The 24,319-nt window shown below is 44.3% G+C and overlaps 1 long non-coding RNA gene across 1 annotated transcript in view; it reads left to right on the top strand.

Annotated features, from left to right (window-relative positions):
- Positions 1–24,319, top strand: part of LOC149236705 (uncharacterized) — a 119,008-nt gene that overhangs the window by 52,281 nt on the left and 42,408 nt on the right. The window lies entirely within an intron of this gene.

The following is a 24,319-nucleotide window of genomic DNA, read 5'->3' as shown; positions in this document are numbered from 1 at the left end:
GGAGAAGTCATTTCCAGCTTCAAGATTATTGTTTTATCACCTGGGTCCTGTCAAGCTTGCCCTTGAGGCAAGCCCAAGTGCATTTCTCCATATTATTGTACTTGCTCCATTTCATTAATAAAATGGTTGCGCTGGTTCTTATTTCTGGAGTTTACATGGGTGTTTGTTGAATGTTTGAAATTTCCGGTGTTGTATTTGTTATTTCATTTGCATATCACTATTTTTCCTATTTTAGAACATTACAGTGGTATCCGAGCCATAATCTTGGCTCAACCTGTGGGAAACCCTTCGTGCTATGACAAGACTGGAATAAAAAATAAGAAATCATGGGATCCAAAGAAAGGTTAGAATCAAACATGGCAGTAACCTTGAATGAGGTGATTAGGTTGCAACAAATGATGATTGATGTGGGGGAGAAGTTGATTCATTCCGCAATTTGGAATCCGGACACGATTGCAACTGATGTGGAGTTATTGGGAGCAAACTAGAGGGCATACCAATCATTGGGTCATGGCATTCAGGCGTCCCTCTCTTTTTGGGAGTTTTGTGAAATAAAAGGCATGCACAAACCAATGGAGATTCAGTGGGATTTTGTTGGGATGATGAGGAGGATTAAGAAGACGAGAGAGTAGTTCAAGGGGCCATGGTTGCATCCGTTGATGAGATGCCATCCGTTGTTGAGGTATCCATTGATGAGGTATCCCGGGTTGTGATTGAGATCTTAGGTGATAGTAGCGCACCACAGGTTGATGAGGTGTCGGGAAACATCCCCATTGTTGATGAGGAGCCAATAGGTACAGAGGCATCGAGATCTATGACAGAGTCGCTAGAAGATAGTCACCTACAACTGGTTGATGAGCATGTCTTGCACGTTGGGTTGTCTAGGGAGGAGCAGTTGGAGGCTCATGTCAAGCCCATGATGGAGGAGGATGTGCAACCATCCTTTGGGCTAGCTAGTGATGAGGAGCAACATAGAGACCACACATTGGGATTTCAACATAGTTCGCTTCAGAGGCACACTGACAGGATCTACAACGTTATCAGCCCATCCTTACGCATTGGATTGAGAGAGGCGGAGTTGTATAGACATACCAGAGGGGATGACCAGGTTAGCAGTGCTGTTGGGTTACCTTTGCCCATTGGAGAGAGAGACACAGAGCTACTTAGTCAGATCTCATGTGTTGACCTGGGTAGTGGGATGAGATGATCAGAGTTGCACAAGATGAAACATCCGCATGTTGGGCTCGTTCTATGTGCTGGAGTTTGTGCATTCGATCCCTCTCTTGGGGTTGGATGGCGAGAGATTTTGAGTTGGTACCCTATGGAGTAGGCTATGGAGATGGTGGTGGACCCAGGTGTAGCTCAGCAGGAGCTTCCAGGAACTGGGGATACCGGAAGCCCAAATTGGCATTGGGATCCAGGTGGGACTACCTATCATTTCCCAGGTATGCCGGTTGACTACGACCTGGATGGTACAATTGACCTAGCAGTTGAGCGTGCACATTCGCTAGGGGAGTCTCGGTCAACACCAGTGGCCAACCAATTTATGGACATACTCCTTTGGTTGTCTTGGTATGACGATTGTACACAGGATCACAAGGTGATCAACATACTCTGGCAGGAGTTTGTCAGAGGAGGTGGCATTGGCAGGCCACCAGATAATTTCTTGTATGGAGTTGGGGACTCTTCACTTTTGTGCAGGGCATAGATGACGCAGAGGAGCAAAGCAGTGATGGCATCACTACTGACACATAGGGAGATTCGCTCCTCAGATCCCTCAGGGAGGATTTGGAGGGGAGATCCCCTCATCGGAGAGCATGGTGATGCGAGGGTGGAGGTGATGATATAGGTCAGGTGTGGGTCGATGCATATGGACACAACTTTAGGCCATCACATCCAGGGATGGGTAGGAGCATCTACCGTGGAGCAGTGGTTTGCAGATGGACATGGAGACACATGGGGGCGTGTCGTAGTATGTTGGATTGCGTTGTGGAGTGGGAGTGCCTCACATCACATTGAGTACATGCAGGGAGCGATAGGTGCACAAGTGGGACATAAGACGGTACAAGATGGTATAACCATAGCTGGGAGTATCTAGTGGTGTACCGGGACAGGTTGCGGCATACAGTGGCATGTCGTGGAGTGCGACGATACTGGGTGGTATGCAGTGGCAGATGATGCAACGCAGCGGGCACTTGGAGCGTTGCCTCCTAGGAGACTTTTGGACAGAGGCATTATGTGTACCATTGGATGCAGGCCACCTAGGATCGAGGAGGACACTATTGAGCATCTGGGGACACCATGTTTAGTGGAGACAGGGCTTTGAGGGGGTTACTAGTAGATTCGAGACAGAGAGGGGGTCATCTATAGGATTACTCTTGAGCATTCCAACAGACTCTTGATCATACTCTTTGGGACATACCCACCCATCATCCTTCAGTGTTTCTTATAGTCACAAAGGGTTTGGCTGTTGCCCTTTGACACTCTCCATTCAGTTAGTAGGGCATCGGCGGCTCACCCTAGGCAGTTGGATGAGACACCGTGTGTCATGTGTTGAAAGGAGACTATCCAGTTGAGACACTTGGTAGGTGCACGAGTTGACGGTTACAAGCTTAGGGATGGCATAGTTGGTTGTCGAGGTAGCATATGTTCCACCCCTAGGCTCACACTTTGGGAGGTGACCGATAGGGGGTTACCTGATTATTTTTCAGCTGGACAGCTCGAGGCATTAGGTGAGCATGAGGTGCAGAGAATGATAGTCCTTTTTGGCAGGATGATGCCTAGGCTTTCGGTAGTACCCGGACACATCATCAAGAGCTGGGATAACATATCTCATTGTGTGATTTCGCAGGCACAAAGCAGCTGGGACCACTCTGTGTGAAGGGGAACCTTGTCTAGTATATAATCAGGGCCCTCATTTGTAAATATATCATATATCTCATATCCCTTGTACATTCAAGCATTCATATATAAATACATTATTTGTCCTATTATGGATATTTACATATTCCAGATATTTTGAATATTTCCTTTGCAATTTATATATATATATATATTTTTTTTTTTTTTAGTTTTTTCAATAATATTTTTTTTTTACTTTTTATTTTTTATTTTGTTTTATTTTTCAGCGTTTTTCAATAACCTTTCTTTGTTGAGTTTTCTAGGGCACGAGCTAGAAAACAATTTTTCTTCAAAAAATAACTACTTTCAATGATTCAGTTAGCACTAATTTCTCGTATCATTCATACTCATTAAACAATTATACAAAAGAAAATTCAACCATTAAAACCATGAAAGAGCAGTAGAGAAATAACCAAAACACCATGAGACAAGAGACATAGAAATTAGGCCTGAGGCCAAGGCAAAACCCACAAGGGGAAAACCCATATATTCTTCCTTATGTGTGTGAGAGATAAAGAGTACATAGTTCATCAATACATCAACATCAAGATAATAGCCAAACCAATATCCAAGAATAAGAGAAATGCCAAGCCAAATCCCATAACACTCCTTTAGATTTCCAGCCTCCTTTTCACCTTCTGAAATTTGCTGGATAAGAGATGATCAAGGGGGTCAAATGGGTGTCTTATTGGGGCCTAGCCAACCTAAACAAAAAGCATGACTGACTTCAATATTTTAGGAAGGAAAAATATAAATATAAATTTTCCAATTTCTTCCTTTTATTTTCATTGATGGAAATACCAACCATGGCTACAATTTTTAACATTTTTTTGTTCTTTTTTTTATATGTTTTTTCTTTTCCATAATTATTTTAATATATATTTATATATAATATTGTTTTTATTATAATTATTATTCTCTTTTAATGGCCAAAGGCCTGACGACAAAATGGAGAACCTCCAAAAACTATGTGTTGCTAAAAGCTTCAGTCGAACGTCAAAGAACTTGACGAAGGGTTCATGGCCAAAGACCTAATTATCAGACAACGTCGTTCTGATACCAATTTAACAAACATCGTTTCTAGTTGCAGCGGAAATATTCAAAATATCTAGAATATGTAAATATTCATAATAGGACAAATAATATATCTATATATAAATGTTTGAATGTACAAGAGATATGAGATATATGATGTATTTACAAATGAGGGCCCTGCTTATATATTAGGCAAGTTGCCCCTTCATGAATAATCATGTCCTTTAGGACATGTCTCTTCAATATGCTAATTATTTATTAATTATTAATTATATATTTTGTTCATAACAACAAATTAACTCTAGAACCCATGTAACCAATCATCCAATTGGAGAAATAACTTTAGATCTGGTTAGGGCATTTTTTGTGCACTCAATTTGACTATTTATATGCCATATCTTGTGCTTTTGAGTGTATCATCTTGCTATTTTCGAGTTTCTACATTTGTTTTATATATTAAAAAACCAGTAGGACAACATATAATTAACTCCTCCACCTCATCCTATGACCCCAAAGAAGGCATTTGTCTTGACTTGGTTCGTTGAGGTACTAATTGAGAATCCTTTCATAGCGTTTTCGAAGGAAGTTGGGCTTAAAGAGTGGGGGTTTGGGCCAAGGTGATAGTGGGACTTGACCTTGTATGTGCCCATTTTAGCGGTTGCACTAACCTTTCGATTCTTGCTAATCAGATTTGTAATAGGCAACACACTTTTAATTTCGGAAATCTCAAGTGTTTTGTTAAGATTCACGAGGATCCCCTTCAAAACCTTCTTTCAATAACCTGTCTAAAGATGCTTGGCCTTGTTTCTCACAGAGATGATTGCCTTAAAATGATAGGCCTTGTGTTCTACCAGGTTCATGATGTCCCTCTTTTGACCATCTTGCCAATTGGGAGCATCAAGTGTCGAGCAAAAGTTGGAGAGATTGGTCCATTTTAGCGGGTTGCACTAACGTTTCGATTCTTGCTAATCATATTTGTAATAGGCAGCACACTTTTAATTTTGGAAATCTCAAGTGTTTTAGTAAGATTCACGAGGATCCCCTTTTACCTTCTTTCAATAATTTGTCTAAAGATGCTTGGCCTTGTCTCTCACAGAGATGATTGCCTTAAAATGATAGGCCTTATGATCTACCAGGTTCATGATGTCCCTCTTTTGACCATCTTGCCAACTGGGAGCATCAAGTGTCAAGCAAAAGTTGGAGAGATTGACATGGACAATAGCAAATTGATTAGGTACCAAACCCTTAATCTCCCACATTACCGGCTTGTAGTTTATGTAATCCACATAAAGGGGCCTTTGCATCCTCCCATGCATAATGTTCCCTGTTCAGATCTACCTAGCAGGGAACAAAGACTCTATTGCGCAATGGACAAGGCACCTATAATTTGTTTTCAAATTTAGAAGTCCAACAGGGCAATTTTGCCCCTTTCTCTCTCTATCTGCCCTCTCTTCTTCTTCTAAATTTCTATGCAAGTTCTGTACTCCCATGGGGGAATTGCATAAAATGACATTAGCATGATGAAATTATGTAATAGGCTTAGACCCTTGGGACCTGGTTAGTAAAAACGTCACTCTAGAGTGTTTTGTTTTCTTAATTAATTATTTTTGCTATTTGGCAATAAATAATTAATTGAATTTTTTCACTCACATCCTCCAAAGCTAGAGTGCGATTACTAACTAGGTCTTGAATGGTTTTCTGTCTAGGGTCAATCATCAATGTATATTACGATGCTAGGCATTATCTGTTGATTTGGGGTAGCATCGGATGTGCTCTAGGCCTCAATTTTTGCAGGGAGCATAGTTTTAAAAAACGGCCGTTTCGAAACGAAAACGGCCGAGTTGGTCCGTTCCATTGCCCTCCGGAGTGACTCGGTACAAAAAATGGCTCGGTTGGCCGAGTCAGCCATGACTTGGCCGAGTCATTCAGTGACTCGGCCGAGTCATGGCTGACTCGGCCAACTCGGCCGTTTCCTGTACTGACTCGGCCGAGTCACAAACAACGGCCTGTAACCCACTAAAACAACGATTTAACATTATTTTAATGAAATTTTAAGGGGTTTGCTGATTGGTTTGGACTTCAAGGTGTTTTATGAATTAGCTAAATGTTATTTGGGGTCCATTCCCCCTCCCAAACCCTATTTAACACAGTCAAATGCTCTCTACTATTGATATGCTATTCAAATTTCATGGTAATGTTAAATTCTTAAAGTAAAAGTGACATTCTTCTTAATCTTCATTTTCATCCTTCTACTTAAATTTTTAACATTACCATGAAATGACTCAGGATGTTTGAGAGTGGTTTCGGCCTCATTGGATTTCATATGGAGAAAGTAGAATTTTAGATTCATTCAAAATCCAGCAGACTTATTAGTTTTTCAGGATTTCAGGATTGGAGGATTGCAATGTTTCCATTGAATTTTGTCATGTATTAGGGTATGGAACTCGTATTTAATCAAGAGCACCAATCCCTCTATGTACCTTGAGGTTAGTGACATTGATTGTCGAACTCCTTTGGGATTCGCTCCCAAACTAGGGGCTTCTGAAAATGTCGCTCCCGCTCCCGTTTTCGCTCCTGCTCCCGTTTTCGCTCCTGCTCCCAAGTAACACAAAGAAGAGAAACCGTTTGGATCAAAAACGGTTAAATGATCTAGTTTATGTCCAATACAACCTCCGGCTCAGACGAAACCATTTGCTGAACAAAAGACCTGATTCAGATCCCATTGTGTTGGAAGACATTGATCTAACATCAAATTGGGTAGTGGAGAGTCGTCCAGCAGAGTTTGATCCTGATGAGGATCTTGATTTAGATTTAGATATCGAGACGTCAGTTGACTTGAACATGCTGTTCAGTTGAATGAAAATCCCAATCCACCAGCCTCAGTCTCACAACCAACAAGGACTCCAGTTGTAGGTGCTTCCTTTGCTTAGCCACGACAGAAGCGCAGCCGCATATCTACTCTATCTCAGCTTGCATCTGCTGGAGTTGCATAGCTTGCTAGTGGTACCACTTATACAGCTGCAGTTGGAGATGATGATGATGAGGAGGAGCCATGGGGCCCCCTGTCTGACTCTGATGATGATCCAGAGATTGATCGACATGATCTTGGCTCCTCTGGCAGTAGCTACTAGCCAGTAGCTATAGTACTAGTACTGGAGTCTGGTCACAGTTTACTTTTGTTGTAGAGGCCATTTCTAGCCTCCTTGGTTATGTGTTTTTTGTTTTGAGTCTTTGATCATGTATGACAGTTGACTATGTATTGCCATTGGGTACCATTTTGATATAATGGATTGGTTCATGAGCCTACTTTGATCATATGTTGTCTTCCATCTATATTATAACGCTGTGTGTTTGGAAACATGAATGAAAATCCTTAAAATTATGTTTTTTTATTAAAAAAAATAAATATTTAATGTATTTTTTACAACGACCGAGTCATTGAAATCGAGCCGGCCGAGTCATTACCGTTTCAGAGTCGGAGTCGGAGTCGATCCTCGGCCGAGTCGGAGTCGGAGTCGGAGTTTTAAAACTATGGCAGGGAGGCTTAGGCACATGCATTCCAAAGAACCCAAAAACCCTTTTGGGAAATTCCACCCAGAGACGATTATATTAAAATAATTAATATTTTTAATGGAGTTCCAAAGTTTAAACTTAGGAAAATTAAAATATTAATGGGTATTAATCTAATGGTGGGTGTAACTTCTAGAAGAAGACGAAGATCAAGCCAAAACAATCTGAGCCTTTGATTAGGAGTTAATTTAGGCCGTTGGTTGTCCAACAAAAAGATATAAGAAGGGCTTGAGGGTCATTTGGAAAACACACCGAGAGATCAAGAGATCGAATTTCTGAAGTGAGAAGTTCTCAGGAGGAAATTCTGATCGAGTAGATTTCTTGCAGTTGAAGGGCAGGGGTAGTTGGGTTGGAGTATCTCCTCCAAAGCCCAGAATACGCAATAGAGAGAGGAAGAGAGACACCAGAGAGCTTGAAGCTGAGCCAGAAGGGCTCACGTAGAGGCAGCGCAGTCACCCACGTAGAAGTCCGAGTTTTGCAGAGGAGCTGACATTTCTGAGCCGGGAGGGCTGGAAAATGCTCCAGAAGGCAAGACGTTTTCCAGTTGAACTGACGCAGAGCCTCAGAGAGCTCCACATAGGCACACGCAGTTACCGCGCAGGGGCAGCGTAGTTGTAGTTGGGGATAGTTGATTCAGCTGCCGGAACAATCAAGATTTGCCGGGTAGAGTGAGGTAATCTCACAATTCTTCTATGCCAGTTGTATTTCTCTGTAACTGGATTGCAGGGAGGGCATCCAGAGTTGTATTAAGAAACTATTGCTTAATAATATAAAACCCTTAGAGCTACTGAACCGATTTTCCCATATTTGGGTTTTTCTAGGGACATTTGTCCAAAATTAACAGTGGCAATTGTGTTGTATTTTCTTTCTTGCTCAATCTCTTGTTTCCGCATAATATTTAATTAAGGAAGATTGCAGTGTATGTATTACGATATTTGTTGTAGGAAACTGCAGGTATTTGTTTTAAAGGAATTTAACAAATAGGAGTAATATCATCAGTTGCTGCATTAGGGATTCCCGTTGAGGATTTTTCACATGGTATCAGCGCTGCTGTGAAGCAAGAAGAGCAGAGTCGGTAGATCCAATGCTGAGCAGAAGAAGGGAGTTCGAAAATGCTGCAGGAGGCAGCAGTTTGAAACCCTAGAGGGTTGACATAGTTCCAAGTCGGGAGTGTAGATTTTCGAGGCAGTCTCTCTTCGAGTGAGTCGACAGAGAGAAGGACTTCCTGTTTGAATTTTTGTAGGGGCAGAGGGAGCAACGCGAAAGCCTCAACATGAGAGCGCTGGTGGGACGCAGATTTTTAGTAGGCCAATTGCTGGGCTGAAAAACGTCAGAAGAAAGAAGAGAAGCACCTTGAGGGAACTTTTCGTCAGCAGACTTCTCGCTGAGAAGTCCATTTTCTCATTCGCTGAGCAACAACAATGAGAAGTAGATGGGATTTTTGACACTTTTGGCAGATATGGCAACCAGTGGCTTGAGGGATCAGGATAGGTTGGACAGAGCCTCCAACTTACGTCATTTGGAAGGCTAGAATATCTTTCCTTCTATATGAGCATGCCCTCAAGGCATACGTCGACATCGTGGTGGCTGAACTTGCGGATGCAGATTTGGTGAAGAAGTACAGAGCTGAAATGGCAAAGGCAAAGAAAATGATCCTTGATGGAGTGAAGGATCATGTAGTCTGTCACATTGCTAGCAGAGGAATTGCTAAGGAGATGTGGGATGCATTGTCTATGTTGTATCAGGGATCTTCTGAGCAATGGAAGATGTACCTTGAGCAGAAACTGAGATTTGCTCAAATGCAGAAGGGGGAGTGTGTGGATCCATTCCTCACGAAGCTTCACGAGACCTGAGATGAGTTATCAGTTGTGGGGTCTACACCTCAAGATTCCAAGTTGGTTAGACTGGCCCTCAATTCTGTCTCAGATGAGTGGCAAGTCTTTGTCCAGAGTATCCTAGGCAGGGTGACTTTGCTGAATTGGGATGAGATGTGGGCAACTCTCAAGCAAGAGGAGCTGAGGAGAGACCTGGTCAAGTGTAAGCTTGACGAAAGTAGCAACAATGTGCTGAAGCCCAAGGAGGAGGAGGAGAATGCAACCCTTGCATCAAAGGGGTAGTAGGAGCAGTGGAGGCGGAAGAAGGACCCCTCAAAGATAAAGTGCTTTAGGTGTGGTGAGATGGGTCACTACGCAACACAGTGTCCTCTCACGAAGAAGGACAAAGATGAGAAGCACGATCTGAAGGCTGCACCAACGAAGATCGAGGAGGAACCGTTCACCATGATAGCCAAGATACCTCCAAGAGGGAGGTAGGCTGATTTGGAGCTGTAGTTCGAAGGAGCTACAGACGGGTAGGATCCTTGAGGAGCCCACCTCTTAGATCATTACCTTGCTATGGGAGCCAGTTTTGTGGTAGCAGGATGGACTAGTGTCAGATGGTGCCAAGGAGTGTTGGAGAGAGTTGCAGTGGCTAGGAGCGCCAAAGACTAAGCAACGCAGAGCAGAGTTGGCAATAGTGCAGATGGCACAGAGCAAAGGTCAGTAGTAGCGCAGTAGATTCAGAGGGTTAGCGTAGAGACTAGTAGCATTCAGGTTCCAACATTATCATAGTATCATACTGAACACAATTAGTTCAGTAATTTTGGATGTTTTTCAGTTGCTTCTCTCAGCAACTGAGTTGTAGTACGGATGCATTGTTAGCAGCATAGTAGATGCAACATTTGAGAGGGAGCTATAGTACAGATGTAGCATTGGCAGTGGTATTGTCAAAGACAACAATACAAATGCAGCGACATCACAGTAGTTAGTGGATAGCATGTCAGCCATCAGCAGCACATAAGAGGATGCTTCAAAGACAGAGCAGTATATTGCTAGAGCACATTCCTCGCTAAGTGGGAGTGTTGATTTGGGGTAGCATCAAATGTTCTCTAGGCCTCAATTTTTGCAAGGGGGCTTGGGCACATGCATTCCAAAGAACCCAAAAACTGTTTTGGGAAATTCAATGGAGTTCCTAGGTCTAAACTTAGGAAAATTAAAATATTAATGGGTATTAATCTAATTGTTGGTAGCCCACGGGGCTTTGGATTGACGGTGAATGGGTGCGCTATTAAGGCACTCCTTGCGATAGGTCACCGGTTCAAATCCCCCGTGGGTACTTAGGTTAGTCTTAACTAGAAAAAAAAAATAAAAATCTAATTGTCGGTGTAACGTCTAGAAGAAGACGAATATCATGCCAAAATGATCTGAGCCTTTGATTAGGAGTTAATCTAGGCCGTTTGTTGTCCAACAGAAAGATATAAGAAGGGGCTTGAGGGTCATTTGGCAAACACACTGAGAGATTAAGAGATCAAATTTTTGAAGTGAGAAGTTCTTAGGAGGAAATTATGATCGAGTAGATTTCTTGCAGTTGAGGGGCAGGGATAGTTGGGTTGGCGTATCTTCTCTAAAGCCCAGGATACGCAACTGAGAGAGGTAGAGAGACACCAAAGGGGTTGACGCTGAGCCAGAAGGGCCCACGCAGAGCTTGACGCTGAGCCAGAAGGGCTCACGCAAAGGAAACTTAGTCACCCACGCAGAAGTCCGAGTTTTGCAGAGGAGTTGACATTTCTCAGCCGGGAGGGCTAGACACTGCTCCAGAAGGCAAGATGTTTTCCAGTTGAGCTGACGTAAAGCCTCAGAGAGCTCCACGCAAGCACACACAGTTACTGTGCAGGGGCAATGTAGTTGTAGCCGGGGACAGTTGATTCAGCTGCCGGAGCAACTGAGATTTGCTAGGTAGAGTGAGGTAATCTCACAATTCTTCTTTTCCAGTTGTATTTCTCTGTAACTGGATTGCCTGGAGGGCATGCAGAGTTGTATTTTGTTAAAATTGGCAACTAGGTCCAAACTCCATGTGGGTCATCTTATTAATGGCAGCTGGTATTTTTGGATCCCTCTCATCGAGAGGTGTAGAATTGATCTAAAGATCATCCGATTCCGATAAGTATTCATGGAGATATGATTTATTTGTGTTATGGGACAATTCGTCAAGGTCGGCCAGCAACCAAATAAACCCCACTTGTGCTCAACGTTTTAGTATAAATAGGGGTGGCCTTCAAGTCATTTCAACACACTTGGTGTAAGGACCTGCGGTCCTTGGCATGCCCGCTGGATGAAGTGCGACCGCGGGTGGACAGCGTGCGCGTGGTTGGAGTGAACGAACGGAGGAAGTGCGACTGCGGTGCGATGTGCGAGCTCTTGGTTGAAGTGTGCGATACACTTATGTGCATATGAGAGAAGGGGCGAGCTGTTTATATGGCGTGGTGGCACGATTAAACTCATATGGAGGCCGACCTACATCGCATGAAGCCGACGGGTGTTTTGGCAAGTTTGTGATGGCGTTTGGGGTGTTGGGCGAGTCGGCTGGGCAGCCAGACTACGCCCTGCACTTGGTATATATGCGATGAGCGTGGAGCTCATTCATCATCAACTCATTCGCTCTTCATTCATGTAAAGGAGTAGGCGCAGGTCTATAGTGCGCAGTTCTAAGGAGAAGAAGGCGCAGGTTGAGATGCGCCCATCCTTGGGCAGGGTTGCATGAAGAAGACGTGTTTAACTCAGTTGTAGGTGAAGGCGCGGGCAGGGTCGCCCGGTGGTTGAGTAAAGGGTGTGCACGGGTGTGTGGCGCCCGCATTGTGCGACGACTTGGCGCGGGTGTCTTGGTGACTCGGGTGAGCGCCCGCCCGGCGTGCAAGTGTGCATGAAGACTTGTTGGTGTGTTGGGTTGTGAACGGAAGTGTGTCTCGGGTAGAGGCGCTCGTGTGTGGCGACTTAGAGGCGCGCCCAAGTTGGGCAAACGACACGACCGTGAAACAAAGGTTGGAACCGGAGGTCGTAGAGTTGGGCAGGGGGTACTACGTGCTGTTCACACGATTTGGGCATTTGTCAAGAGTTGGCAAGTGGGACTGCGTGTGGGCAGGTGTACACGGTTTGGGCGTTTGCGACCAAACGAAGAGCGAACCGGTGAAGACGTGCGACGAGGTGAACGACGGGTTGGAGAGTCGTGTGGCGATCGTGCAGAGGTGCCGACGAGCTGGGCAACCGAGTTTGCTGAAGTTGGAAATTTGGCTAAGTATAAATTTGAGGTTTCCCAAGGACTTAGCCTATACTTTGTAAAAGTGGAAAATTATACATATATTGATATTCGGGCAGACTCATATTACAGGGAGTTGCCCCTCCCTTTATACTGTTGTGCATTTCTCTTGTTAATGCTGTTGATAATGAATTTGTATGGGTATTCATTGGTATAAATGAACACATAATAATATTTGGAAACGAAAATAAAACTAAGTATGGAATGTTAAGGCGTAGTCCACGAACATAAGTATTGGTGAAAAGAAAGTGTTCGGTGGTGCTGCACCTCGCTAAGAGCGGTTGAAAGACTATCGCCGGCTTGGGGATGTGACAGTTGGTATCAGAGCTCGGTTGGAGTTGGTGAGCAAGGTTGCTCGTGACGAAGTGACAGTGGAAGCAGGTACTTGCAGGTGAAGGAAGCTGGTTTCACATACAAGTGGAACAAGGGCCGGTTCATGGTTGCAGGGAACTTGGTGAAGCTGGTGAATGGTAAAACAGGTTTAGCAGGGGTGAAGCTTAGTGCTTGGGCCAAGCTGAACGACAAGGCATGGCAGGTTTGGAAGAATGCGAAGGGAAGCTCTTGCTTACCTTATACAGGTTGAAGAGGTTGAAAGAAGAGAATCCCCGGATTCGAGAGGAACTTGAAGTCTTGGAAAAGAATGTTGAAGACGAACTTCTTCAACTTGGTTGGACAATGGAGCAAGATAAAGTTGCAGATTGTGCTGACAAGGAAGAGGAAGCCGTGATGATTGAAGATGTTGCAAATGTGACAACGATGGAGGATGAACTTGAAATTGATCAAGTTGGACCAGGATCGTGCAGTTTGCAGACATGGATGGATGAGGATACTCACATGGAGGAGCCTCATGATCATGATGAAGAGCAAGGATTGTTGATTGTTGCAGGACTTGTTGGGGTTGTTTGTGACCTTATGATGAAAGGTGCAAAGGCCCATGACAAGGGAGGAACATGATGATCGTTGTGGAGGATTTGGTCGTGCTTTAGCCACTTTGGCTAAGTGCCCGGCATGACTCATGGACAGATTGAAGGGCACACATTTGATGATACTTGGGTGGACTTCTCATGGCCGAGACCAAGAGGTAGTCTTGGTGGAACCTTTAGTGGGGAAGCCATGATGGAAGGGACTCATGATGATGTTGACATGGTTGGGTGACCGAGTTCACTAAACCGAAGATTGCAGACTTGGATGAGGATGACCGATTGTTGTGATGGGTCTACTTGGTTGGACTACATGGGCAACTTAGTCATGGACATCAGGTTGGAAACATGGAGCATGGCAGTCTTATGCAGGGACACAATGCAGGAGCACTTGTAGAGGCGTCACTTATGGGCATCCAATGAGGAGTGCCAAAGCAGGGATGTTGTGCAGATGGATTTGCTGATGTGACATGGAGACTTATTATTTATGAGCCGATGGAGAGGTTGTGCACTTTTGTACAACAAGGCCATGGACTTGGATGGGATTGTGAGCAGACTATGGAGAATTCCTACTACATGGAGAGCTGAGGCATCTTGCAGAGACCTTTGGGCCGAGACTTGTATGCTTGCTGAGATGTTGGTTGGAGATGACTCATGGAGTTCATGATGACATGAGATTGTTGTGACTTTTAGGGACTTCATATATGGTGGACCTGGAGGATTTGATGCATTGAGGAGCTGAGGTCAGAGACTGTTAAAATTGGCAACCAGGGCAAAACTTCATGTGGGTCATTTTATTCATGGCTAATAATATTTTTATTAGATTCCTCTCGTCGAGAGGTGTAGGATTGATATAAATATCATCAAATTCCGATAAGTATTCATGGAGATATGAATTTATTTTGATTATGGAATTATTATCAAGCCGACCTACAACTCATGCAGGCTCAGAAGCCCAACAGTCGCATCTATTCACCCACCAACGTTGTGTATAAATATAAGAGGACTTTTCCTCATTTGGACTCACTCATCTCATCACATCTCTCTCTCTCTACTGCGCAGATATGAGTCTCTTCTCTACTGCGCTGAAATGGGTCTCTCTCTCACACATGTGAAGCCGGAAACTGCTGAAACTGAAGCTGCAACTGCAGAAGTAAAGATTGACTTGCGTGGCCTAGAAGATCTCCTCTTTGGAATTGCGCTGTAGGTTCATCTGAACCTCCTTTGAAAGTCGCAACTTTTGGTGGTGGAATGAAGTCAATCTGACGAACGGTTTGCAAGATATCGACTGCCCTAGTTTGAAGCCGGAAACTGCTGAAACTGAAGCTGCAACTGTAGAAGTAAAGATTGACTTGCGTGGCCTAGAAGATCTCCTCATCTGAACTGCGCTGTAGGTTCATTTGAACCTCCTCTGGAAGCCGAAACTTTTGGTGGTGGAATGAAGTCAATCCGACTGTCGGTTTGTGAGATATGGTCTGCCCTAGTTTGATAATGAAGCCGCTAATGCTGATGCTACTGATCTAGGGTTTGCTACTGCTGATATGAATCAGATTTATTGTACTATTTCTCTCTGCTGAATTATTGAAGATAAAAGAAGATTTGATCAAAGGGTTTCCCCACACATTGTGGGGTTTGTCCCTGGCTAGCCGCCACATCTTGTGTCTCTTGTCTTGGCTTGTTTTCTGTCGATCGTTTAATGTTCTATCTGCACTTTACTTTATGTACATGTGATTGCTAATCGGTGGAATATAATAAGAAAAAGAAGTAAACTGTTATAAGCATAGAACATACCATAATTTAACATGGTATCAAAGCTGAGGTGAAGACAAAGCCCGAGCAAGAGCAAGAGCAATCATTGAAGAGAAGATTAGCAAGGCTATCCTAAAAGAACTATGGGGTCCTCAACAGTCTTTCCTGCCGAAGACAAGCTCTGTGAGAAAGCTGACTATCACGGATGGAAGATGTCTATCGATCTAACCCTTGAAGATCAAGGAGTGCTGGACCATGTAAGAGGCAATATTGTTGAGCCTTCATCAAATGCATCTGCTGCTGCCTGGAACAAATGGAAAAATGGAGAAGTCAAAACAAAGAAGATCATCTGGGACTCTATCGACAAGCGCTTTGTGGCCTACATCTCTGATCTAGTCACCTCCAAGGAAATCTACGACAGACTGGTGAGTTTATTTAAAGTTAATGATGCAAATCAAGTTTTGTTTCTTAGAAATAAGTTGAGGGAAATCAAGAAGGGTAAAGATGAAAGTATGCAAGCATACTTCTTAAGAATCACCGAGATCAAGAACGATCTCCTATCTATTGGGGAAACCATTACTGACAGAGAAATGGCACTCACAACTCTCGGAGGATTACCATCTGAATGGTATGTGTTCAGGACTACTCTTCTGAACAATAATGTAATTCCTAGTTTCGAGGAATTAATGGCTAGATGCATTCAGGAATAAACAAGGGTAGAAGAGCAGGAAATGCTCTTGCCTAAAGGTCCTCCTGTTGCTTTTTCTTCTCATGCTAAGAAAAGAAATAATTCTGGGTCTAAATCGAAAAGAAAAGCTGGATTTAAGGGTGGAAGAAAAGGACGATGTTTCATTTCGCAATAAAGCAGGTCACTATGCAAGGGAATGCCCTGATAGAAAGGACTCTCACCGTGACGATGATCAAAATCCCTCTCATGGTAATCGAAGGAATGGAAAATTCAACAACAAAGGAAAAAGGAATGCGGGAAATCAAGGAAGAGGGCAACCATTCAAGAAGGCTAGAAATTCCAGGTATGAATCTAACACTGTTGACGATAAGCAGGCCGAATATTATCTACCAGCTGCTCTATCTACCTCCGCTCCTTCGGACTCAATGGGAATTTGGCTCATTGATAGTGGTGCCTCAAGACACTTCACTGGTTACAAAGAAGTACTCTATAATCTGGTAGAGAAAGAAACTACCCTGGAAATTGTCCTTGGAGATGACATGAAATACCCAGTGAAAGGTGTAGGCAATGTTTATCTTAAACTGAATCAAGGTAATACGATTCACTTACAAGATGTATTATATGTACCTGATCTCAAAAAGAACCTGGTATCCATCTCGGCAATGGAAGACAAAGGCTATAAGGTAACCTTCAGCGATGGTAAGGTACGCATATGGAAAAATAATGTTAAAGATGCTTTCACTCTTGGGTTTCGAGTTGATTCTTTATATCAAGTCGGTGGAAGTCCGCTAGGTGTCATGTCTTGTGACACAACGCTTCAGTCCGAACTTTGGCATCGGAGGTTTGCCCACCTTCATTACAAAGCCCTACCCGATGTAAGACAGATGGTAACAGGGATGCCTGAATTCCAAGTAGAGAAAGAAGGTGTATGTCCGGGATGTGCCGAAGGAAAGCTCAAAACGGGACCATTCCCTTCAAGTCAAAGCAAGACCTCCGATATATTACAACTAGTTCACTCAGACATATCAGGTATGATGCCTGTGAACTCCTTGGGAGGATACTCATATTATCTCACTTTTATAGATGACCATTCTCGAAAGACCTGGATATTTTTCTTGAAAAAGAAGGATGAAGTGTTCCCTTGGTTCCGACACTTCAAAGCCCTAATCGAGAATCAAACCGAAAAGAAGATCAAGATCTTAAGAACTGACAATGGGACTGAATATGAATCTAATGAGTTCCATGATTTTTGTAAAGAGGCTGGCATCAAGAGGGAGACTACTACACCATATACTCCTGAACAAAATGGTGTGGCAGAAAGGAAGAACTGCACAATTATGGAAGCTGTCCGGGCCATGCTACATGATCAAAGTCTTCCTAAGTTTCTATGGGCTGAAGCTGCAAACACTGCCGTATATGTACAAAATCGATGCCCTCATCAAGCTTTGGGTTCCAAGACTCCTGAAAAAAAAAATCACCGGTAAGAAACCTGATGTTTCTCATTTTAAAATTTTTTGGAAGCCCTGTATACTTTCATGTGCCGAAAGAGAAAAGAAATAAATTGGGAGCATCTGGAAAGAAGGGAATTTTCGTGGGCTATGGTGAAAATACTAAAGGCTATAGAATCTATGTAGCCGGTCAAAGGGAAGTCATAATTAGTCATGATGTCATCTTTGACGAAGATATGGCTCTCAGCAAGGTGATCAATCTTCCGACTTTGAGGAGCTCTCAAGAAGCCGACACCAGGGAACCGAAAGAAAAGGATGATGAATCAATGCCTGATGTAGAAGAACCCATGGATCCGATTGATCCTCCTCCATATGAGCCTTCCTCTTCTAGGAAGAGGCCTTCATGGCTTAAGGGGTTACTTGATGATGCTGAAGGACATGCTGCACCCTGAGGAACCTTTCGTGAAAGTAAGAAACCTAATAGGTATCAAGGATACCTGACCATCATGAGCACGATCATACAAAATGAGCCTTCGTCATTCTCAGATGTCGTCAAGCATCAAGTATGGAAGGATGCTATGACCGAAGAATATGAGTCTATCATAAAGAATGATGTTTGGGAAGTAGTTCCCAGACCCCAGGACAAGACTGTTGTTACTTCCAAATGGCTTTACAAGATAAAGCATGCAGCAGATGGAAGCACGGAAAAGTATAAGGCTCATTTTGTTGCTCGAGGTTTCTCCCAAAAGGAAGGTATAGACTATGATGAGATATTTGCACCTGTTGCCAGATATACGACCATCCACTCGATCATAGCCCTTGCCGCTTCACAAGGATGGAACCTACATCAGATGGATGTCAAGACTGCGTTCTTGCATGGCTCGATCAAAGAAGAGGTCTACGTGGAGCAACCCGAAGGATTTGAGATTTATGATCGAAAATCTCATGTATGCAGGTTGAAGAAAGCTCTCTATGGGCTGAAGCAAGCACCCGAGCATGGTATGAGAGGATCGATAGCTACTTGATGAAGCTGGGATTCACTAGGAGTGAAGCCGATCCTAACCTTTACTTTAAGGTTGAAGATGACAAGCCTTTCATACTGGTGTTGTATGTGGATGACCTCTTTCTAACAGGTGCAAACCCTCTCATTCACAAATGTAAGAGGGAGATGGCTTTTGAATTTGAAATGAAGGACCAAGGACTTGAAGTGTGGCAGAAGCCAAGGGAAATTTTCCTATCTCAAGGAAAATATGTGGTAAATATATTGGAAAGATTCGGTATGATGGACTGCAAGCCTGTGACTACCTTGAGGATCTTAACTTTTAGAAGTTATATGGTAGTGATGTCGGACCAGACTTGGGAAATGCCTCTGAGTTTCAAAAACTCATTCGCATTAATGTTCTTGGTGAACCTCCGTCCGAACATATGTTTTGCAGTTAGCATTATGAGCTCATATTTGGTTGATCCTCACTGGATTGATGCCATGAATCTTCTGAGATGTCTTCAGGACACAATCTCTCATGGATTAAGATACACTGCGGGAGATGTGAGACTACTTGGACATACTGATGTTGATTGGGCAGGCAGTGTGGTGGACCGTAAGAGCACTTCCGGGTACTGTTTCACCTTGGGATCTGCTTCGATATCCTGGATGAGCAGGAAGCAGAAGTCGGTGGCTTTGAGCACCGCCGAAGCAGGATATATTGTTGCTAGCATAACCTCGTGTGAGGCAGTCTGGTTGCGAAAGCTCTTCAGTGAGCTGTTTGGATTTACATTGGATACCACTGTGATTCTCTGTAACAACCAGAGGTGGGATTCGATTATTGAGGAATCCCGTATTCGTCAATTGCTCCAGCAGATAGACATCATCTGGGATATGGTAAGTCGATGAGCAAGGAAGCTCCATCACATTAAGATGATGTACAGGTTGATACACCTTGTCAAAGCCCCAAGGAAAGATCTAATCTGTGATTTTCCCAAACGACTTGGAGTCGGCAAGAAACCCTTGTACAAGGCTCCTGCATGTTGCATACATTGAGCTCTGGGAGCTCTGAGGGCTTGCGGTTCCTACTGGAGCAACATATGACCACAGGGTGACTCACCCTCCCCTGGTGGTGCACACTGGAACAAGATGATTCGCTCTCTTGTGGGACAAGATGATTCGCTCTCTTGTGGAACAGGATGATTCGCTCTCCTGTGTAGTAGGATGATTAGTTCTCCTGTGAGGCCTGGATTGATGTGTTCTCCATGGCAACTTGGATTGATGTGTTCTCCATGGCAATTGTAGCAGGATTGATGTGTTCTCCTGTGAGGCCTGGATTGATGTGTTCTCCATGGCAATTGTAGCAGGATTGATGTGTTCTCCTGTGAGGATAGGATTGATTAGTTCTCCTGTCGAGGCATCCTACCCATGCGGTCTGGGACTCATGGGAAGTACCTCTCATCTGATCAATGAGCAGGGAAATGAAGTTAGGGACCATAGTAGTACCGATGGACGCATCGTTGTAACTACCGTACTCCCTACGCTAGGATGACCTCCATTGATCTGGGATCAATGATACTGGTCTGGGACCAGTGGTAGGAGTTGTACCATACTATGACACTGACTTCGGGTCGGTTGAGACTGGTCTGGGATCAGTGGTACATACTCTGAGACTGACTTTGAGTCAGTGGAGGATGATATTGGTCTGGGACCATTGGAGTTGTACTCACTATGACGCTGAGTTGTACTCACTATGACGTTGACTTTAGGTTGGTTGAGACTGGTCTGGGACCAGTGGTACATACTCTGAGACTGACTTTGAGTCAGTATGATACATCCTCGATCATTTCTTCTTCTTCATAATTCGGACAAAAGCAGAGTAGAACAGAACAATGCAAGAGCAGAGTAGAACAGAACAAAACAGTACAGATCAGTGCAGGGCAGAACAAGACAAAGCAGAACAGGCAAAATAGAGCAGAGCAGGGCAAGGGTCAGGCTGTACAAGGCAGTGCATTTGATGGATGAATAGTAACGACCGATAGACAGATTGTAGATGAAGTTTTCCATGGTTGAGAGGGAGTGTTAAAATTGGCAACCAGGGCAAAACTTCATGTGGGTCATCTTATTCATGGCTAATAATATTTTTATTAGATTCCTCTCGTCGAGAGGTGTAGGATTGATATAAAGCTCATCAAATTCCGATAAGTATTCATGGAGATATGAATTTATTTTGATTATGGAATTATTATCAAGCCGACCTACAACTCATGTAGGCTCAGAAGCCCAACAGTCGCATCTATTCACCCACCAACGTTGTGTATAAATATAAGAGGACTTTTCCTCATTTGGACTCACTCATCTCATCACATCTCTCTCTCTCTACTGCGCAGATATGAGTCTCTTCTCCACTGCGCTGAAATGGGTCTCTCTCTCTCACACATGTGAAGCCGGAAACTGCTGAAACTGAAGCTGCAACTGCAGAAGTAAAGATTGACTTGCGTGGCCTAGATCTCCTCTTTGGAATTGCGCTGTAGGTTCATCTGAACCTCCTTTGAAAGTCGCAACTTTTGGTGGTGGAATGAAGTCAATCCGACGAACGATTTGCAAGATATCGACTGCCCTAGTTTGAAGCCGGAAACTGCTGAAACTGAAGCTGCAACTGCAGAAGTAAAGATTGACTTGCGTGGCCTAGAAGATCTCCTCATCTGAACTGCGCTGTAGGTTCATCTGAACCTCCTCTGGAAGCCGAAACTTTTGGTGGTGGAATGAAGTCAATCCGACTGTCGGTTTGTGAGATATGGTCTGCCCTAGTTTGATAATGAAGCCGCTAACGCTGATGCTACTGATCTAGTGTTTGCTACTGCTGATATGAATCAGATTTATTGTACTATTTCTCTTTGCTGAATTATTGAAGATAAAAGAAGATTTGATCAAAGGGTTTCCCCACACATTGTGGGGTTTGTCTCTGGCTAGCCGCCACATCTTGTGTCTCTTGTCTTGGCTTGTTTTCTGTCGATCGTTTAATGTTCTATCTGCACTTTACTTTATGTACATGTGATTGCTAATCGGTGGAATATAATAAGAAAAAGAAGTAAACTGTTATAAGCATAGAACATACGATAATTTAACAGAGACTTTGATGCAGGTGCATACTTTCAAGTACATGCATGGGTGTGGCTTGGAAGAGTGACTTGATGTGGAGGATCGATATGAGACACTTTGGAATGATGGAGTTACAACGATGTTGATGCCTTGGTGACTACACTTGGGCATGGGTTGAGCCGAGAGTTCGAGACTCAACTACTTTTAACACATGGGAGCTGATTGATCTATGATCATGGGCAGCACGTGGATAGATGAGACAGGTGTATACTTGTTTCTATGGCAAACTTTAGGGGTGACACATTGCAGATATGATGGAGGTTGCTTCATGGACATGGATGTGGCACAACGAGAGTTGGAGATTGATGAGATGATCTCTTCACTTTGAGGAGTTACACACATGGATGATGTTGGGATAGATGTGGCTGATTTCATGTAACACATTGACACCAAACATCATGGACAACATGTTGCAGATGAGATGAGGGCTACTTCATGGACCTGAGCATGGCTTACACTTATATGGAGATGGATTCTTGATCGAGTTGAGGATGTGACAGGATGTTTTGAGAAACGACTGATGGTGGCATGAGGATGTGCATTCTCACGGTTTGAGCGTGACAGTTGGATTAGCTACCAAACTAGTTCAGACATGGGGGTCAACAGTGTGCAGAGATGTGTTAGCATTATGTTGGAGTACCATGGCAGCAGTTCACATGATGACACATGATGAGGTCGACACAGGATGTTGCAGTAGGCATGTAGCTTAGATGGAGGGGCCAGCCTTCCACGGGGGAGAGCAGCATGTGGAGATTGTGACAGGGTGATCGATGATCATGGATTGAGATGATCTTTGATGTATGACATACCAATGAGGTGTATACCTTGGTATGGTGATCTTGGTGACAGATGGTTGCCGAGGCAAGACATGATGGAGACGGTGGTTCTACATATGTTGCAGGGATGTTGCAGTATGTGGAGGAGTTGACATCATGGATATTGATGATCTTGGTGGATGGCTACCAGGATGGTATGTTGTCGAGGACGACAACGACTTCAGGTGGAGGAGGATGTAAGGACCTGCGGTCCTTGGCACGCCCGTCGGATGAAGTACGACCGCGGGTGGACAGCGTGCGCGTGGTTGGAGTGAATGAACGGAGGAAGTGCGACTGCGGTGCGATGTGTGAGCTCTTGGTTGAAGTGTGTGATACACTTTATGCGCATATGAAAGAAGGGGCGAGCTGTTTATATGGCGTGGTGGCACAATTAAACTCATATGGAGGCCGACCTACATCGCACGAAGCCGACGGGGTGTTTTGGCAAGTTTGCGATGGTGTTTGGGGTGTTGGGCGAGTCGGCTGGGCAGCTAGACTACGCCCTGCACTTGGTATATATGCGATGAGCGTGGAGCTCATTCATCATCAACTCATTCGCTCTTCATTCATGTAAAGGAGTAGGCGCAGGTCTATAGTGCACAGTTCTAAGGAGAAGAAGGCGCATGTTGAGATGCGCCTATCCTTGGGCAGGGCTGCACGAAGAAGACGTGTTTAACTCAGTTGTGGGTGAAGGCACGGGCAGGGTTGCCCGGTGGTTGAGTAAAGGGTGTGCACAGGTGTGTGGCGCCCGCATTGTGCGACGACTTGGCGCGGGTGTCTTGGTGACTCGGGTGAGCGCCCGCCCAGCGTGCAAGTGTGCACAAAGACTTGTTGGTGTGTTGGGTTGTGAACGGAAGTGTGTCTCAGGTAGAGGCACCCGTGTGTGGCGACTTAGAGGCGCGCCCAAGTTGGGCAAACGACACGACCGTGAAACAAAGGTTGGAACCGGAGGTCGTAGAGTTGGGCAGGCGGTACTACGTGTTGTTCACACGATTTGGGCATTTGTCAAGAGTTGGCAAGTGGGACTGCGTGTGGGCAGGTGTACACGGTTTGGGTGTTTGCGACCAAACGAAGAGCGAACCGGCGAAGACGTGCGACGAGGTGAACGACGGGTTGGAGAGTCGTGCGGCGACCGTGCGGAGGTGTCGACGAGCTGGGCAACCGAGTTTGCCGAAGTTGGAAATTTGGCTAAGTATAAATTTGGGGTTTCCCAAGGACTTAGCCTATACTTTGTAAAAGTGGAAAATTATACATATATTGATATTCGAGCAGACTCATATTACAGGGAGTTGCCCCTCCCTTTATACTGTTGTGCATTTCTCTTGTTAATGTTGTTGATAATGAATGTGTATGGGTATTCATTGGTATAAAGGAACACATAATAATACTTGGAAACGAAAATAAAACTAAGTATGGAATGTTAAGGCGTAGTCCATAAACATAAGTATTGGTGAAAAGAAAGTGTTCGGTGGTGCTGCACCTCGCTAAGAGCGGTTGAAAGACTACCGCCGGCTTGGGGGCGTTACACTTGGGATCTCTTCCTCTCTACTTGTCTTTGGGTTTTAGTAGGAGGAAAGATCCTAAGGGATAACACTGCCCTAATCTAGAGGGAGTGCCCTAGGCTCTACGCTGCCCTAATGAAGAAGCCCTAGACGCAGGAGGAAAGGGAGATCTAACACAGTGAAGGAGGCCTAATAGCAAGCCCTAAAGCTGCCCTATGGAGAAGCCTCAATGCTGCCCTATGGAGAAGCCCTAACACTGCCCTATGAAGAAGTAATAATACGCAACCATGGAAATGAAGGCATAAACCCTAGCTGTAGGTCTAAGGAGAAGAGATTCCTTGAGCCTAGTTGCTACGTTGCCTAATGGAGATGGCACCTAAACGCTGTCCTAGAAGAAGTGCTCTACACATGGAATGC

The sequence above is a fragment of the Pinus tabuliformis genome, chromosome 8 (assembly GCF_031772625.1).
Source record: "Pinus tabuliformis cultivar Carrire ecotype Pingquan chromosome 8, CPIR1, whole genome shotgun sequence".
NCBI classification, from domain to species: domain Eukaryota; kingdom Viridiplantae; phylum Streptophyta; class Pinopsida; order Pinales; family Pinaceae; genus Pinus; species Pinus tabuliformis.
Note: the sequence above shows the minus strand (reverse complement) of the source record. Positions and strands in the feature narration are given on the sequence as shown.